This window comes from Cebus imitator, unplaced genomic scaffold, assembly GCF_001604975.1.
Source record: "Cebus imitator isolate Cc_AM_T3 unplaced genomic scaffold, Cebus_imitator-1.0 Scaffold175, whole genome shotgun sequence".
Classification (NCBI taxonomy): domain Eukaryota; kingdom Metazoa; phylum Chordata; class Mammalia; order Primates; family Cebidae; genus Cebus; species Cebus imitator.
This window is the reverse complement of record NW_016107490.1, coordinates 333,836-349,097: the sequence shown is the minus strand read 5'-3', so window position 1 is coordinate 349,097 and position 15,262 is coordinate 333,836. Positions and strand designations below refer to the sequence as shown.

General features: G+C 34.5%; 1 long non-coding RNA gene and 1 other non-coding gene across 4 annotated transcripts in view; one reads left to right on the top strand and one right to left on the bottom strand.

Annotated features, from left to right (window-relative positions):
- LOC119473668 overlaps nt 1–15,262 on the top strand; it is a 423,651-nt gene that overhangs the window by 330,811 nt on the left and 77,578 nt on the right. The window lies entirely within an intron of this gene.
- On the bottom strand, nt 14,240–14,304 carry LOC119473672. Its single transcript, XR_005202880.1, has one exon. It is a non-coding gene; the product is annotated as a small nucleolar RNA SNORD78 (small nucleolar RNA).

The window sequence follows — 15,262 nt, the reverse complement described above, 5'->3', positions numbered from 1 at the left end:
TTCATAGGGGCATTAAAGTCATTAAAATACATCATGAGGAGAAGCTGAAATGATAGCAAGTTAGTGTCCCTTACTATATTTTATACAGCAATTTTGTACAGTCATTTCCTCTAATGCTTCCTACAGAGAAAACATCTGGTAATTATGCAGCTGTAGGATACATATATGTGGGTATGAATATACGGGTGTAGGTGTGCATATAACGAAGCACTGAGTTAAATGAATTTTCTTAAAAATAAAAATTTGAAATGTTTACAAAATTGCTTTTAAAAGCTGCAGTATGGCTGCTTCACAGATTGTAGTAAGTAATAGCTTCATATGTCTTACCTGAGAGCCCTCAAAGTGGTTTAAATGTATTGTACTTGTGACTTATGAGGCTCCCAGACAAGATATAAACCCATAATTTTCTGCAGTCATTGTTTCTCAAGATGACAGGCTCAACCTGGAGTGGAATTGATTTATTAGATTTTTTTTATTCAGATAAAGCTAACACATAACTATAAATTCTCTGATTAACGAAAAGCTTCTAATACCAGAGCTAACATATCTTCATGATTTGGTCTCTAAAACTAATTTAAACAAAGTTGTAAATACCAATCCCCCCCACAAAAAACCCACCCATTGCTGTGCATGTGTGTATGTGCTTGAGTGAGGACTCATGCATTCAGTGATAGGCCCATGAAATTTTATGAGAGGTGAAAGGGGTTCTTTTGGTGACATCAATTTTATTAGTAGTAAAATGTTACAGAGCTTTTGTGATAGTTTTTCTAGAAGGAGGAGGAGGATATGAAATTTAAATGTATTGCCTTGAAGTCAGTTTCTGATAGCTTAACATTATTTTAACTAAAATGAAAATACACAATGCAATGTTTTTCAATAAGTAGACTGAGAAAGGATTGATTTAGTAATCACCCAAACTTCTACACCATGCAGAAATGCTCTAAATATCATTTCCTAGAAGTCATGTTTGAGTACTATCAGGGATGGAGAGTTTAGTATTTACAGTTTTAGACAATAGTACGTTTTAGAAAATTTTAACTTATATTCATAAGAAATATATCTTTCCATAAATCCAAGCCCCTTGTCAGAATCCTGCCCTCTGGTGATACACAGAATTATTCTAATCTTTCTGGCATAGAATATTTTTTCGCAGCCACCATATGTACAATGCTCTTTGCTTTTCTAGATGGAAAGTAGAGCCTCTCTTCATTTCTCATGCAACAAGGTTTCTAAATTTTTCGTAATCCTGTCATGGTTCAATTGGTGAAATTTTCTTCAAATGTGGTATTCCATTGAGAAAAAAATAGCACTTTTGCTGCTCCTAATTTATTTCTACAACAAATAGTTATTTAGTGTCTGTTTTGTGTCAATGCTACTCTAGGTATTGATTGAGGGATACAATCTATAGGAAAGGAAAGAAAAAACTCTGTCTTCATAGCATTTTTAAGTATGTTAAGCAGTACATATTTTAAAAGGTAACCTACCTCCTTAAATCCAAACTCTCTTTTCTTTGTAAAGTAGTCTAAACTATGTTAAAAATTTTAATTCAGCAAATAAATTATATTTGCTTATATTTAACAAATCATAAATTAAAATATTTAGGGTTTATATATGAACATTGGACAATCTTCCATTCTGATTTTTACTTTGAATAATTTCTGAAATGAACATATTTCTTGTCTTTTAAAAATATTTTATCTCATCATCAGACTTGAAATAATTTTTATAATTTAATCTTATCTGTGAAAGACCCTTTCTGGCGGTCAACAAAACATTAATGAAAACACTTTTTGTGACATTACTAAGTTGTGGTTCATAATATTACTTAGGCAAGGAGTCAAGGACAGAATCTTGAAATCCCATTGTTTCAAGATGATAATCCAGTGTGAAGCAAACATTATGGTTAATAACAAAAAGACTTCAGTGAAACCAAAGTAACACAGAAATTCTGTTTCTGCAGGTAACCATCATTAACAACTTATTATTTGTCTCTACAGAATTTTAATGGACATATTTTTAAACAAATTGTATCATATTTTATACTTTTGTATTTAACTGACATATCATATATCCATTCCCATTTTAAAATGTAAAAATATTCCTTTTCCTTTGGAATGTATGTAATTTTTCCCCCACTGTACACATATATTGCAATTTATTTAATCTATTCATTATTCATTGACATTTAGGCTGTTTCCAAATTTTTTCATTATAAGCAACATGGAGCATACATACTGAGATACACATTTTTGTGCACTTGCACTATTCTTATCCTAAGATAAACTTTCAGAAGTGGATCAAATTATATTCAAATTTAAATTTTAGAATACATTACCAGATTGCCCACTAGAAAGCATGAAACATCTTACACAACCGTCTCTATAAATCAAATTTTTATCTACTTTAACACTTTCAAGCAAGAAGTATTATGTCTTCCTAATTGTTTTCCATTTAATATTTTGTTTTAATTTGCATTTACATGTCTAACTGCAATTTGCATTCTATACTAACTTGCCACTTGCCCAATTTTCTATTTGGATAATTTTATTCCTCTTTTTGATTTCAAGAATATACTGAGTTTTCTGGTCATATGTTGTTCAAATTTGTCTTTTAAAACATATATTTTGTGTATAGTGTATATAAAATGTGTATGCTGTCAAATCTGAAAAAACTTTCTGTACTATTAATTTGATCTTTAATCAAATGTTTAGATTTGATTGAAAAACAGATGATTGTAACAGCATTCCAATATCAAAATGGAACTTGGAGAGGGGAGTTGTAAGGAAAACAGTTCTGTAAGAAAGTATTGTTTAATCTTGTGTAAAATGCTTTAACCTCTCTAAATCTCAATTTCTGTATTTGTAATTTAAAAAACAAACAAAAAAAAACTAAACTAAAAATGAAGAAGAATAATGTCTACTTTGTGTAAAGGGGTATTCAGATGATAAACTGTGCTAATGTATATGCTAGCAATTTTTTACTATGTGGGACAATATTTAATTATCTTTTTCATTTTCTTTTTAACTATACTGTTTATATAAATCTAACAGGTTATACCACCTAGCTATCTAATCTGTAGTTTGAAGAACCAATACCTTTATTTTTCTTCTAAAGAAACCAATATCTTTATTTTTCTTGTGATCTTATAGGGCTTCTGCAATTTCCCATGATTCTTAAATATTACTGGCATCACAACTGTAAGTTGTTTCAAGCTTAGGATACAATTAATCTCCATCTAAAGACAAAAATTTTCACAAAACTGCTGGGAGCTCTCACTACCTCCTCACCTTTTCTGAGTTTCTATTTTCTCCTGAGGACATTTATTCTTTCCTTTGCAGTTTGGTCATTATTCTCCTTGAAAAAGGTAGAGTAACTTCATTTCCCTTTTGTTACGTATTTTCCCTGCTTTCCAGCAGTATGATTATCTACTACTGCTTTTTTTTTGCTTTGGACATAGTTTCAGGCACCCTGTGGTTATAGCTGATAATTTGTTTTTGGCTTCCCCTAATGTGGGGATTTAGCTTTCTGAAATAAATTCTTATCACTTTTTTTTTTTTCATTTTTCTCTCTATCTTGCTCTTCTATATTCATTTTAGGTTATGTCCCACTTCCCATCTGCCTTAGTCCATTCGGGCTGCTATAAAAAAAACCCCATAAACTTGGTGGCAACAGAAATTTATTTCTCATAGTTCCAGAGGCTGAGAAGTCATGATAAAGGCACCTGCAGCTTTGGTATCTGGTGAGGGGCCACTTCCTGGTTACTCGTTGTGTCCTCACCTCACTTGATGGAAGAGACAAATGATCTCCCCTTGGTCTCCTTTACAAGGGTACAAATCCCAATTATGAGAGCTCCACCTTCATACTCTAATCACCTCCCAAAGAGCCAACTTTCTAATATCATCACATGGATGATTAGTTTGAACATATGAATGTGGGAGATACATAAGTATTCAGATAATGGAAACATCTATCAAGATTTAGTGTTTCAAGAGAATGGACAACAGATAGGTTTTACTAGTATCAGAGACCACAGAGAGAATTTTCCCACTTAAGACAATGGGAGATACCAAAGCTAAGGAAGAAACTATGGAAAAAGCCTGAAAAAAGATATGGAATTGTATAACTAGTGGGCTGAAAGACATGGTGAAGCCAACAACCAAGGATATTAGAGTAAACACAATATGGAGAAAATAAATCATTTATAAGCAGGCCAGGCTTGGTGGCTCATCCCTGTAAACCTAACACTCTGGGAGGCTGAGGCAGGAGGATTGCTTGACGCCAGGAGTTTCAGATCATCCTGGGCAACATAGCAAGACTCTATCACTTAAAAAAATTCGTAAAGGGCTTAATGGAGGTCAAGAAAAATTGGATTTGTTGCTTGCCTTTAAAGACTGGCTGAAGCATGGTTGGAAAATGAATAAATCTTACATTCTTGTTCAGATCCCGACCTAGCATTCCTCTAGATTCCCTCTGGAATTCAGTGATTTCACTTCTGGATTTATCGTCTTCTCAATATGGGCAGGGCTGTTCAAAGATCAATAATCCAGCTTTGTGAAAATCTGGGTTTAGTAGATTTGAATCATGGTGTTAGGTATTAATAGAGAGTTAACAATCTCTTTGAATTTTCATGTATTAGCTCTTTCACAGGTCATTGGGAGTGTATAAAGAGATGTTCTATTTAAAGAGCTCTGTTCTTTTGCTGGGAAGATGAAAGGAAATTTAATGAGTCCTTACTATATGTTGATATCAGGGCAATGGTGGAAGAACTCAGCATGTTGGCTAGAAAAATGGAATATGCCCAAGTGACATGTGATAGGGAACTACTATATGGGCTGATATATTTTACAATCTGATTCCTATACACCAATGTAGATGGAATTAACATCTTAATAATAGTGAGCCCTCCAATCTATGAACATGTTTATTTACTTAGATCTTTTAACATTTCTTTCAGTAATGTCTATATAGCTTTTGCATGCTTTTCTGTAGATTATACCTAGGTATTTGATATTTTGATGCTATTGTAAATTGTGATTTTTAAAAATTTTATTTTCTAATTACATCCAACAAATAGAAACAAATTGTCCAATGACCTTAATAAACACACCTATTAATTCTATGGATTTCTCTGCAGATTTAAAAATTTTATATATGTTAAATTGTTAACTATATAAAATAGAGTTTTAGCATTTTTTAGAACTTATATTTTTTGTGGATAAGCATTTTGGGAGAGAATTTGCATTAAATTCAGAAAAAGATATAGAGCATGAGGGTCCTGGAATAGCTCTGGCAATAAGTATAATTCCTAGTAAAGTGTTTTAAAACTCCTAGTAGAACTTCTAGTAAAGTGTTTTTCTCCTTGCTAAAGATCATAGAAAAATGAGGGTAGTGCATGAGAAATAATACAATCGTCTCAGAAATGTCACTGTATGGATATCGATGGTGGTGGTTTCATTGATCCCTGGGCCTCTACCTGCATAGGAATACATTTGATTCAGCCAGGTTACAGTAGGTAATATTTCTAAAGAGTTGTTGTGTTCCAGACATAATGTGCTTTAAATTTTAATTCATATAATCAAAACAATCCAGCGAGATATAAATGATTACACTTTCCATCTTATAGATAAGAAAGCATAGGCACAGGGAAGTTAAATAACTTTCCTAGGATTACACAGTAAGAGGGTGAACCGTTCTCTTAACAAATTGCGATGTTGCATTTCTAAAACTTGTGCTCTTAACCATTGTGTTTGCTATTTCATATTGGTCTTCTGGGTCATAGCTTATTCACAAAGCTACTGTATATACCTTAATCTACTCTGAAGTGGTTATATCGATAAATGATCAAATAAAATTCACAATACCACTCACAGGCAAAATCCAAGGCACAGCGAGTAAGATAAACCCCAGTGCTTGTCCCACTATTGACAGGCAACTTACTTTTCCATTGGTAGTTGTCATGTTATTTGGGCCAATACAATGCACGTCTTACCTTATGGCAATAAAGACAAGGCTAACAGCATATCCAATAACAGGAATAATCAACCAACAGGTTTAGAGAGGTAGCTTCATGAATTTCCCACCATACCACCCTAGCTTATGTTGGACAGTGCATTTGCCAAAGTGGCAACAGCATGACCAGGTCAGGTTTATTGCATTGCATAGTCCAGGAGCCACCAGTAGATGTCCTCAAACTCACATAAACCAAATATTTCTTAGAGAATAATTCACTTAACTATGAGAGCTACTTCATCACTCAGTGGCTTCCAAAACTGCCCTCTGAGTTAAATCTATTCTGCTGAATCAGTATAATCTAGTTTGTTCCATGTTGTCTTATTAGGCCTTACTGGTAACACTGAAGGCCTCAAAATTAGAGGTTTGCAGCATTCTAGTTGGTGAGGCTATCAAATATAACAGGAAATCAAGAAATACAGTGTGACTCTAAACTTTTTGCCCACCAAAACCTGTAGTTTGGCACCCTGGAAAGACTGTACCGACTATAATAGGAAGATTGTTACTTTTGAAAAATATTGGCCATTTATATAGCATTACTATTTCCCACTTTCAACTGTTTAGTATCTTGATGACAAGCGGTCCATGTTTCAGGTGCAAATAGTTCACAGAAGATCAAGCCAAAATAACAATAGCCAGTCCATAGTTTTCAAATTTAATATCTACTATTTTTTTTCTTAAAACACAAGTTTCTTCTTATAGCCTATTTAAATGATATACAAGGCAATAGCTAGGTATTGGTCTATGAAGATTTAGAGAAGAAAATGAAAAATAAAATACCTCCTTTTTCTTTACAGTGCAGGTATAAAACACCTTACTGTAAGGTGTTCATTTGACAAAAAATTGGCTAACTGCAAGCTATAGCTGTTTTAAAGAAATTTTTCACAAGTAGATTCCAGGAAGTAAATGAGTTGAAAGAGATAATGGCAACTTACCCTGATTTCAAATTTTGAAAATATTAACCTATACTACACTGACAAGCTGCACTGTTGAGAAAAAGGTATGATAAGTGAAGGCAATGAACTTACTACTATTATGTATATATATGATATTATATAATATATAATTATATAAGTATTATATATTGTATATTATATGTATTATATATAATATATGTAATATATATATCACATTGAAGCAATTCCTGTAAAAAGAAACAGCTACAAGCATTATGGGTTTTCTACATGTATTAAAAAAAAAAAAGCAAAAGGAAAAATGTGACTGACATGGTTTGGATGTGTCCCTACCGAAATCTCATCTTGAATTATAGTTTCCATAATCCCCAGGTATTGTGGGAGAGACCCAATAGGATGTAATTTAATCATAGGGGTGATTCCCCTTAAGCTGTTTTCCTAATAGTGAGTGAGTTTTCATGAGATCTGATGGTTTTACAAGGAGCTTTTCCCCTTTTTGCTTAGCACTTCTTGCTATTGCCATGTGAAGAAGGATGCATTTGCTTCCCCTTTTATCATGACTGTAAGTTTCCTGATACCTCCCCAGTCATGCTGAGCTGTGTCAATTAAAACTCTTTTCATCTTTAAATTACCCAGTCATTGATATGCCTTTATTGGCAGTGTGAGACTAGATTAATACAGTGAATATTTACCTTGAAATAGTGTAATTGCCTGACAGGGTTTTCCTGCCCACTGTGCAGACAAAACCAATTTACTGAGACCATGGTCTTACAGTAAACAAATAGTTTAATTAACACTCGCCTAGCCACAGAAAAGATAGGGGTTATTATTCAAATCAGTCTTTCCAAGAAGTCTGAAGATAGAGTTTTAACAGATAATTTGTTGGGCAGGGGGCTAGAGAATGGGTACTGCTGATTGGTTGAGGATGAAATTATAGGGATATAGAAAATGGTTCTCATGCACAGAGTCTGCCTCTGGGTGGGGGCCACAGGATCAGTTGAGTCATGAGTCATGGATTCAGGTGGGGTCTGTCAGTAGCCAGAATGCAAAAAAAAGCATGAAAAACTCCTCAAAAAACCAATCTTAGGTTCTACAATAGTGATGTTATCTATAGGAGCAATTGGGGAAGTCATAAATCTTGTGACCTCTGGCTACATGACTCCTAAACAGTAAGGGATTAAGTAAATTATGCCTACATTTTAGCAGAGTTCAAACCCCTCCCATAATTCCAAACTCATGGCCTTTCATAAATTTTCAGTCCCTGAGAAAAAAGAGTGTGTTTTAGGGAAGCAGTGCTGCTATTTGTGCTTCAAAACTTATTTTATAGATAGCCATAAAATAAGTTCCTCCCATGGTTAGCTTGGCCCCTACCCAGGAATAAGTGAAGACAGCCAGGCTATGAGGCTAGAAGCAAGATGAAGTCAGCCATGCTAGATTTCTCTCAGTGTCATAATCTGCAAATGTGGTTTTAATTACTAATAGAGATAGAACATTAGCCTATATTGACAGGGTGGGTCTACATGTGGGACATATTACTTCCCCCAAGTGCTAGTCCTAGGAGAACATGGAACACTTGTTTAGCATCAGCAAACTGTGATTTAAATTATTGCCTCTCCTTTCTCCTGGAAAGTGGCAATTAATCCGAAGTGAGAAGTGTTATGCTGTACTGCAAATTAAAGGAACAGAAAATTTGAGGCTGGTAGAGGGGGGCAATAATCTCTGGTTCTTAAATTAGAAGGGAGGAGATAGGTGTCAGAGTTAAGAAAGCACTTGAGTCAGAAAGAGAAGAGAAGAAGAACTTAGTTTTTGTTGTTGTTTTTCCTTTGCATTTACAATGTTTTAATAGTTAGCCTGTGACTCACTGTGTTAAGGACCATTCAGATGTATTCTCATTTAATATCAAGACAGCTTTGGGGATCATACATTATTATTCCAATTTTACAAATTAGTAAACAGATATTTATTGATGTTAAATCCCTTGCTGGAGATAGACAATTAGTTGATGAAGCAGTCAGAATCCGACCTATGTCTCTTTGGCCCCAAGTGCAGACTGCTTCCATTAAGTAATTGATTTTAGGAAGTACAAAGTGTCACTACACTGCCTAGGTCTTGGTTTCCTCATCCATACAGTTGGATAATAAGCTAGATCTGATAGTGTTGTGAGAAATATTTTTGAATGATCCATGGGAAAAGTTCAGGACAGGGCATGTGACAAAGCTTAGTGCATAACAGTTGAAAGTTTGCAGTGATCGATTGCAGCAGAAGATTGTGGTTAAGCCTGTGGCAGGTGCTTCGTCAAGAAATGAGACCCCTTCTGGACCATTGTATCTTCTCTGTCAGAGCCGCAGACTAATCCCTGTTTGCAGGCAGTCATCTTGAAACCATGTTTAGAATTACTCAGAAGAGGAAGAATCCGAGAGAATATGAATAAAATAGAGGAAACCCACTCCCACTACTGGAAAACCAGTTTAAACCACTTCCTGATTTGTTTCAGTGCTGTCATTCTAAAGAAAGGATGTTAGTGGAGCACATATTCTAAAACCAGATTATTTATAGCTACTACTCAGCACCACCTACTGGTAAACTGGCAGAAAATAGAACTCAGATTATGCAAGGCTAAAAAATTGAGCACATTAGTTTGAAAAAGTCCATTTGTAGTAGGAAAATGGTTACAAGAGACATTGTGCATCAACATAACAGAACATCACATGGACCTTGTAAGATATAATCTACAGAAATGTGGATTTTAAAATAGTGAATATAAAGTTAGATTACAATATTATAAACAAATATCCCAAACATGTCTTCATGGAATTAAGAAGGTAGAGAAAGAAAAATTGGACCCATATTGATGAATTTAAATTTTTTCTTTCAAATTTGTTATTTTGTACATTAGTCACAAACATAGTCTTCAATAATAATCTGTAACAGAGGGCAATTTTTTCCGATTGTATTCAATAGTTAAGCAAGAGAGAAACAGAAATAGAAGTGATCATGTATCTTGGGTACATTATTTTTTCTCTCCAGCTTTTTAAAACCTTATTTTTAAAAGTAGAGACTTGTTTAGATTAAAAAGCTAATATACGTGCATAGTAAACAACAAATCCTAACTGTATTAAAGTTATATAATATAGTATGTCTCTCTGAACCCTAGGATCCAAGTCCAACTCCCAGAAATTGATCAAATTTGTAAGATCTTGCTGATATTTCTAAAATGTTTCTATGCATATACAAATATGTGGGTGCATGCAAGCAAGCACATGTTTGTGTGTGTAACGTATCCATTTTTTTCTCTCACATGGGGAAGCATATTAAATAGTTTGCTATGTATTTGTCATTTTACTGAAAATTATGTATTAAAAATGGTATCTTATAGCCATGTCTTGGTCAGGTGCCTCTAAGACATCCTCTAAGACCATTGAAACATTTCAACCTTATGTAAAAGGTTAGCTAGTAAAAAAAAGATGATGAATTTAGGCAACAGAGCTATATTTAATAAATGCCATTTTTAGGATTCATGTCAAAAAATTGTTGAGTTATTTAAATATGGTTTTGTTTTTATCAAATAAATACTTGTATAGAGTGTCACTGATCAAATAATTCTGCAAGATAAGTACTCTGTTTACTGTACTTTGCAAGCCACACAAATTCCCATTCCTCAAAGACGATAACTTTTATCATTTTTAAAACTTTTCCAGAACATACTTTCTTGTTTCTATGTAGGATTCTTGTGGGCAAATTTTATATTTAGTCAATTTTATGGAATATCTATTTCTTTTCTACTGTGCAAAACGAAGGCTTCAGCCCTCTTTCCAAACACACAGGCACATGTTCTCTTATACAATCAATAGAGTTACATCATATATGGCTTGATCAATATTACCTGTGTGTTCCCTTATGATCTATAAATATTATCTGCAGATGGGACTTTTTGATGGCTTGAGAACATCTGGATTTACACTATTTCATGTAGACAAGAGTATTTTATTTCTTGCTTTTCCTGCAGTTAATAGTTATCTCCTTTTAACATTTGCTTAGGCTTTTATCTACCTATTAGTAATTTCTTTCTAAATTCTCAAACATTTGAAAATCTTCTCTCCATATATTCAAGCACATCAGTTCCTTCCTTCCCCTTTTCCTTCCTTCCTTCCCTCCCTCCCTCCTTCCTTCCTTCCTTCTTTCCTTCATTCCTTCCTTCCTTCCTTCCTCCTTTTCTCCCTTCTTTCCTTCCTCCATTTCATCTTTCTTTTCTCTCTCTCTTTCTTTCTCTCTCCCTCCCTCGCTCCCTTCTTTCCTTCCTTCCTTCTCTCCTTCCTCCTTTTCTCCCTTCCTTTATTCCTCTCTTCATCTTTCCTCTTTCTTTTCTTTCTTTCTTCCTTTCTTCTTTTCCTTTCTTTTTTCCTTTCTTCCCTGCTTTCTGTCCTTTTTTCTTTCTGTCCCTTTTTTCATTCTTTTTTTCCCCTTTCTTTCTTACTTTCTTTCTTTCATTCTTTCTTTCTCTCTTTCTTTCTCCTTCCTTCCTCCCTCCCTTCCTTCTTCCCTTCCTCCCTTCCTTCCCTCCCCTCCTCCCTCCCTCCCCTTTCTTCCTCTCGTCTCCTCTCCTCTCCTCCACTCTCCTCCTCTCCCCTCCCCTCCTCTCCCCTCCCCTCCCCTTCCGTTCTCTCCCTCTCCTCTCCCCTCCTCTCCTTTCTTGCCTTCTTTCCTCTCTTTCTTCTCTTCTCTCCTGTCCCACTCTCTAATTTGAATGGGCCTGTGGCACAGCTGTCATTCTGTAAACTTTCTATAGATTTTCCTGTGCTAGGACCTGTGTATTCTGTGTCTTACACTTTTTTGGCTTATGCTTTCATTTGGTGAATAAATTGTTTAGGATCTTCCAAAGAAAAGGTGCTTGATTGTTTTTGTTTGTTTGAAATTTGATAACCTTGCTGAAAGGAACTTCTAGATCATAAATCATTTTTCTCACAACTTTGAAAGCAGTGCACTCTTGTTTTCTAGTTTCTGGTGTTTTCATTTTTACTTGTTTTCGGTTGTTTGTTTTTGTTTTGTTTATAGAATTCTGAAGCACTTTGGACTTCTGACCTTTTACATGTGACCTCCTATTTTCTCTTGAAGTGTTTAGAGCTTCTTTTTTTATTCAAGGTTCAGAACTTTCATATTTATGTGTCTCAATGTGCTTCAGTCTTTATTCTTTTTGCAAACAATATAGTGGATCATTTCTCAAATTATTTCTCCAACAATTGTACTCATTCAATTTTGTTAACCTTTTTCTTTCTAGAATTCTCTTCCTCATCTCCTCTCCTTCCTTCTTTTATTTCTTTCTTTTTGGGTCTTCTTTGGAGATTTGGTCAGTTTTCCAGAACTTTTACTGAATTTTTATTTTCCTTTGCCATGTTTGTATTTTATTTTAAGAGCACTCTTTTGTTCTCTAAATATTCCTTTTTTTGTAATCATCTCTTCTTTCATGGAAGAAGTAACCTCAATTATTTCTCTGAGCATAATATGGCTGGGTATTTTTTTCCCTAATTGTGGTTAGCCTTTTACACTATCTCTGTTTTCCAAGGTTTTTTTTTTTTTTTTTTGTTAAAAAAAAAACTGATCTGTTCTCCTAGGGACTTTTCTCTAATGTCTCAACTTTCTCAAATCCATGTCTTTAATAGTGAGTCACTAACCTTAATTAAAAGGGAGGTGTGTGTGTAAGAAAGAGAGAGAGGAAAATATGTTTTTTGAGATTCATTGTAGGTAGTTTTGTCTGTGCAGCTTATTCAGAACTTCTGTTAGTATCTGCTTCCTCTTAAAATTGTTTTCTCAGAGAATAATCTTGTAGTATTCTCAGGGTCAAAGAGAGAGGGCTGGTTCCCATCATTTAGTGTACAGACACAAATTTTGTCTTTATACTTACCCTCTGCTGTATCTGATGTTTCTAAATCCAGAGCCCTTCTGTTCTATCTCTTCAGTAATTAAACTTACAGTCCTACAAAGTGGTGGGGGTGCAGCTGTTCTTTACGGAGACTTGATTAGTTTATTTCTTCAACAGATATTTACCAAGTGCCTACAATATGCCAAACACTGTTTTAGACACAGTGGAGATGTCTGTTTTCAAAACAAATTTCTTTGCTCTTGTGATTTTCATCCCCAAGGGAGCCCTCAGTTTCAGAACTCATCAAAGTATCAAAATTGTAAACTTTGGTGTTCTGTAGTGTGAATTAGCTTGCTTTATTTATTGTTTTACTTCTTTGCATGTTATGTTTTAACTTTTCTATTTGATTTGTTCAATGAGAAACCACTTGCTCATTTGCCTTTCAGGTCTAAAATTGGTTTACTCTCATCTCCTATTCAATTCTTTTGCCTTTTGGATTTATTTCACACACTTTTGGTCATTTCACGGGATTTAGGGAGGATATAGAGGTAAATGTGTGTGTTCAATCTACCATCATTGCTAGAAGCATCTGTGAGTAATTTTACCCAAATGAGCCTCAGCATCCTAATTCCTGTGTACCTGTGATGTACTTGGGTAGCGCAACATCTCAACACAATTGGGAATGGAACTGTTCTGTACTAAAAGCCATTTCTGTTACAGGCTGAACTTGTCCAAAAAGGTCTTCTGGCACCAGCATATGCACGTAGTCTGTGATACTCTTCTTGCAATTACTGGGTCCTCTGACAGAACCGCTATTCCTTTTCTAGACATACCTCAAAGGATCAAGATTTCTGAGAATATGTGATTGTTAGTACAACAGTTACCTCCAAACCTACCCCAGCATCACCATATATCAGAATAATGTCTAAGCCCCTCAGCCCAACACCAGCATCACATATTGCCTGAATATAAGACAATGTGTATAGCTTCAATATATCTTTTAGATAAGCCCCTCACTTTTTTTCATTTTTTGGTCTTTGGAAGTTTCAGTAGGAGGTAGCATATAAATTTGTACTTTTATCACTATTCTGTACATCTGTGGTTTTGGGAAAGAAACAGCCACTTGTTTAGAAGAGAAAGGGCATTGTTCTCACCTGAATGAGAAAATTCCTCTTGAGCACTTTACCAGGGTTCCAAGCAAAAGAGGACAAATGTATTCTACCACACCTGGAAACTTTATGTGGTGGTAGAATTTGTGGAGCAAGTGACACAGGCTCTCTATTGTGACTCATCAAACTTAAGACACCATGTCTAAAACCCATGACACTCCAGTATGGTTGGGGCATGTCTTAATTTAATGTCAATTTTGTTCCAGGGGATCAAAACCATACATTGTTACGTGAAATCTTTACCATCAGAGTATTGTTTAATGTCTTCTCATTTTATGAGAAACTCCTTTTTCTTCAGTGTTGAATTTCTCTATATAATCATTTCAGGTCAGATATTTGACCAACATCATTACAGAGAAACTCTGATGTTCTGTAATTTTCAAAATAGAGCCTAGTTTCAGAGCTCACAGAGAATGAGACCTCCTAGGAATTCAACCCTGAGTTGCTAATTTCTATCTTAACATTATACCTAGGAAGTGATTTTTAGACTGTCTTGAGAAGATTTAGAGGAAGGAGAAGGAAGAGATTACATCTTTTATTAAGTGTTTAAGCTGATTTGTGAATTCTAAACTTGTGGTAGGAAAGGAATGAAGAAATTTAGTACTTCTGAGCTTCTTGTTCCTAAAGATAGTTATTGTTTGTGAATAAAAGTTTACTATTCTGAAAGTAAATATTTCAAAGGGAAGAAAATGTCAGAAGATTTTAGGACTATGAAAATTAGTTATGTGAAAATCTAATATTAGCACTCTTAACATAGGCATAGCACATCACCTGACCAACTCTTTGGCATCTTTTCATATTTCCATCACACTGCACTGTAAATTGTCTGCCACTAAAGTCTTTGTTTTCAATAAAGTAATAAACCCTCATATATACTTCCTTGAAAATGTCATACTACCTAGAATATATCTGAAGCATAGTAAATATTCATGACTATTTACAAAATGACTGTTTAATTATTTTTACCTTCAAGATAAATAATGAAGACATCTGCTGTGAAAGGCACATAGAAATGTTGAAATGAACATATTAGTTAATCACTTATTTACGATGAACTTGTTGAATTCTCACCATGTGTCATGTATTTTGATAAGCTCCTATGAGCATATTAATTAGGTAGAGGTGACAATGCATTCACCAGATTACAATAGATTGGTGAAGACAAATGATTAAACAAATAAACACAAAAAATGGGTTAAATACTATAGTAGCAGAATTATAAACAATTTAGATGGCGTTGTAACTGAGATTTCTAATCCAGAGGTGGGAAAAGAGTTCCAGCTAAAGCTGCTATCTTGAATAATGAATATGGG